The sequence below is a fragment of the Haliotis rufescens genome, unplaced genomic scaffold (assembly GCF_023055435.1).
Source record: "Haliotis rufescens isolate VD_foot unplaced genomic scaffold, xgHalRufe1.0.p SCAF_9, whole genome shotgun sequence".
NCBI lineage: Eukaryota > Metazoa > Mollusca > Gastropoda > Lepetellida > Haliotidae > Haliotis > Haliotis rufescens.
The window spans coordinates 33,997,280-34,002,137 of record NW_025964383.1 but is presented as its reverse complement, the minus strand read 5'-3'; positions in this window follow the sequence as shown (position 1 = coordinate 34,002,137).

Below are 4,858 nucleotides of genomic sequence, written 5' to 3'. Positions count from 1 at the left end.
ATATAGCATGTTCGTCGAAAAATACATGACCATGCGTAGGATATGACATTGTGGCTGTCTATGATGGTAAAACGGCAGTGCCGGCCATAGAAGTCCGATCTTTAATTGATATAAACGCATAACAAGTATGATAAATACTCCTAAAAAGGAAACGCATAGGTGTTATTAGTATACATATATTAACGACAATGACAAATAAACGACAAATGAAACATGAATATGATGTCACTTGTAATCACATTAATAATAGTTATCATTATCAGAATCTTTAAAACGGAGACAAACGCCTAAATGCATAAACGTAACACCACATACATGTTCAGACGTGATACGTCTTGATAGTGGTGTGGGTTGATTTTTGCTAACACGTCTGTTAGCAACTGTATAATGCGAAGTCATGGCACGACAAACTGAAGAACATAGGACGTCGGACAATTTGAAGCTGGAGAATCTATGATCCATGCTAACGTCATATATAACCACTGTATTTTAGAACGCATACAATATGCGTAACAACAGAATGCCTACTGAACCACAATGTACCCTCTTAATCGCTATATATGAACCTGATGGAACACACGTGGGACGCGGGGCGGTCGTGTAGCCTAGTGGTTAAAGCGTTCGCTCGTCACGCCGAAGGCCCGGGTTCGATTCCCGGCATGGGTACAATATATGAAGCCCATTTCATGAGTCCCCCGCCGGGATATTGCTGGAATATTGCTAAAAGTGGCGTAAAACCATACCCACTCACTCACTCACACACACGCGGGACGCTATGGATGTCGCCTTGCATCTTAAATCCCGAACACTGCAGCATTTTCATCAACGATGTCCTAATATGTTTCACATTTGTCCTGATTGCATGAAGTGTACAGATGTACAGAAATGTGTTACTTCCTACACCAAATTCTGATCGTGCGTAGTTTTAATCTTTTTTAGTAGTGTCGTAATTATTGTATATACAAAATTCAGTTAACAAAACACCACATTTGGGGACTGATTTCATTTTTCACTGCTGAAAATAATACTAGACACACAACAACTTGGTTTGAAAATTCATTTGACAAATAAATGTTTGTATAGCTAATACATTTTTTTTGTCATTTAATTATAGTTATTTAGGAAGGCTGTTCCTACGCTAAGGTCAATAAATCTTGTGTAGATTCCTGTTCGCTAGGAAGCTGAAAGTGCTTGGGAATAAGGTCCTGTTATTTCGTATTCATAATGAGCATACAAGTGTTTGAACATCTGGCGGAGATGAATATCATTCACCCTGAGCTCGAAAGAAACTTAAATCTATTGACGACGTTTTCAGAAATGCTTCCGCGTCGTGACTTCAGTCACTTCAAAAATAGATGGTGGTGTTCAGACAAGGAATATTATCTGTTCTCAATATATTTCATCAGAATATAATTTTATCGATGGGCAGCTCATGGCAGTGAGTCTAAGATTTTATGCAAGAACAATTGATGTTTTCCTATGCAACAAATACGATAAAACCAAATATATTTGCAGAAGATCGTGTAAACTATGTATTTTCATTTTGTAAAGTGTACATATTTTTTATTGCTATGAACCTTTTAGTTAACATTTACTGTACACTGTCAGTATAGTAAGTCTACATTTATAATCATATATTTAGAGGTGCTATGTGCTCAAAACCTGATTGCCCGAAGTTGTAAAGTTTGCCTGGAGGTAATAAGTGTCTCGCCATGGTGGACTTAAAACAGAATGAATGAACTAATTCTGTCATAAATTCAAATCAATCTAGCATGCACACCGTTCACCGCATTGGTGCTAAAACAACACGAATAATCATGCACAAATCATGCATTAAATACGTTAAATCTGCTATCGAAACTGCCAAATAACTCCCTGAAACACCACCAATAGGTGTTCGATCAAAGCTAGGTGGTAGTGAATAATTTCCAATAGTATGAAGAAACGTCAAACGTACCACTGTCAATTGCTTGTTCATACAATGTTACTATATTTCACTAATGAAACTTGTTAACATTCAGATTCACTGAACGCAGCTAAAGACTTGAATACAATGGCTCTTCGTAGTACAAAAATATACGAATATCGCTATTCAAAAGCATAATATACCAGTGCTGCTCGAGCTGTATGTACAGTGTACATCGGGATTTACAATAAAACAAACGTCTTGGTCATGTGTTGGAGTTTAAACTGAATAGTCCCGAGCTGTTTGGCAGTGTTCCAAGACGGGTAGGGAACGAGTGACTCTAGTGCTGAATAGAGGTTTGCCCAGAGACGTTAAAAGATAGTATGTGTCGTTCCCTGCCTCGCGCTCAGCAAGAGGAGAAAACAAGGACTGGTCACATGTCTCACACACACAGACACACAGACACACACACACATACAGACACACACACACGCGTGCGTGCGTGCGTGCGCGCATACACGTCCCTACATAATTTCAATAGTCTTGAACGCGACGTTAAATCCCTTGTCACCCCATGTAACCTCTGTCTATCACGGAAAAGCAGAAAACCGCAACAATTTTCATTGACCATTCAGGATCGAAGAGTAAACGAATGAATGTGCAAAACCATATGAATGTGTTCGATTTGAAAGAAACTGCTTCAGTGTCGCATGCTTTGAAACTAGTTCCTTCACCATCAGTTAATGTTATTGCGATTGTAGTATGATATGAACTGAACCCATTAGAAACGGAACTCGTTCATTGATGGCAACCTATGTACCTCGCTGTGCGACAAGATGGGGGATTTCGTTTATCGAATTGTGAATTACCCTTTCATTTCGAGCAATATATCACCAGCTCCGGCTGGTGGCGTCTACATTTCATATTCAAGGAAAGACACATTTTACATACAAATAAGCTGGCCAATAAAATTAAATCATTTTACAAGGATTATGGTAGACATTCAAGGGAAAGTGCTAAATATGACATGTCTTTTGTCAACATGATTCGCGTTGCTGTCCCATGATATGGAGTTTTTCACAAACCCTTACCGAACATTGCGTTTGTGGTGGGTGTACCGGAAGGAGAGGACATGCTTACATTGATTCATTCATATGGTTGTCATCGACATTTTACCTACATACCTATAGACCTATAGAAGAGTTTCTCTGGCGTTGACTTTTTAAATTAACTGGGCAGTCTTAGGCTCTGTTAATTATACCTTGCCATTCGAGCTGCTGCCCATTTCTAATAGAAAATACTATTTTCATTAGTCGGAACTCCACACACTGTCAAATGTTTTAAAGTGGGATTTCGGATTTTCTTCATACATACGTTTACACTGCTGACATTTCCTTATTATTTCGGAAACTGTATTTCCTTTTGTTGATCAATGTGACCATACGCCCTTATACTATCAATAAAAGTGACAAATGCGCTTACGAATTGCGCAGCACATGTCGCTATATCATCCGCGCCCCTTTAACCTCATCGTGTACCTCATCGTGTAATGTCGGTTCTGCCTATGAGCAAGAAAGATTCGAATGGAATGGAGTGAGTGACTGAATAGGACCTAACACCCGCCTTTGCAATACTCCAACAATATCACGGCGGGGCGACACCAACGTGGGCCTCAATCTTTGTAACCATGTGAGGAAGCGGACCTGGGCCGAGCGCAATAAGCGAACGCTGTCATCACCTCCTCACCACCCCACGAATGCAATGACTAATCAAGCTGTAAGGCATACATATAGTTTCAGTGGAATGCATTAAGCATGGTGGGTTAAACGCATTACCCTGTATGACTAAAGTTTTACACAAGTCACTGCCAAGGAAATTGTTATATTCTATTACAGTTTCCCCTTTCACTGCATGTATACGGGACTGAAACCAACATGAATGTATTCTGCCGTTTAGTGTCACATGTCATATGAATGTATGGATTTGGCTATACTCAATTAATTGTGCTTGACATGATATAACAAACATGTTCCTGATAAAAATATCAAGGACAAAAGTTCGAGCCATTCTTTTAAATCAAATAGCATGTTCATAGTCATTTCTGCCATTTTGGGTCAATACCAAATGGATAATTGATTTGCTCAATTACAAAGGAAGTGTCAACATGTCATTTTCTATTTCATAAATGGTGGTGCTCGTGGTTTAGTTATCAGTTTTCATTCATATGTATCATCCAAATTCAGGTACTTGATAGTTTGTTATCCTAGTTTAATGTTAAAATGGTTTCTTCTGTACGAATACTATTATTTAAATTCGGTTTGGGGGCATGTCTGGCTTCAAAACGTTATTCAAACTTCAAAAGTTCTATTGTAAGAGCTACTTATCTCATCTGATCTGATGTAATGTTTACGTTTACTTTAGAACAGCTAGATTTTAAAACAAAACCGGCATTTCAAAATGCCTCTATGATGTATCCACTCTAACGAAGATACACAATCACGTACTATTAATATGTCCAAAATATGCTTGTTTAAGAAATTATTACAAGCAACAGTATTTTAGAAATGGACCATCTCGTGAAACGTTGTATGAAATACTCGAAACCGATAATGTGAATATGTTATTGGAAGTTTCCATGTTATTCCACCGCATATATATTTCGCATGAGGGCTTAGAAGCCAATATAAATATATTATAAAATTCACTTTTGTAAAACCCTTCTATATGTTATGAAACTACAGAGTCAAGGTTGCGCTGCTACTGTGTACAATATCATTTATTACTCGATGTATTCTTGGCCTTCGGCCACACCTGCAAATACATGTTGTGCCTGTCTGTTAAAATGTTTTCATTAACCATGATTTCCTTAATCTGATATTGTGTAATCTGGACGATTTCAGTGGGAAGGACTTCGTTCTCAATAAAAGTCGATGCGGAAATTATCACTCGTTA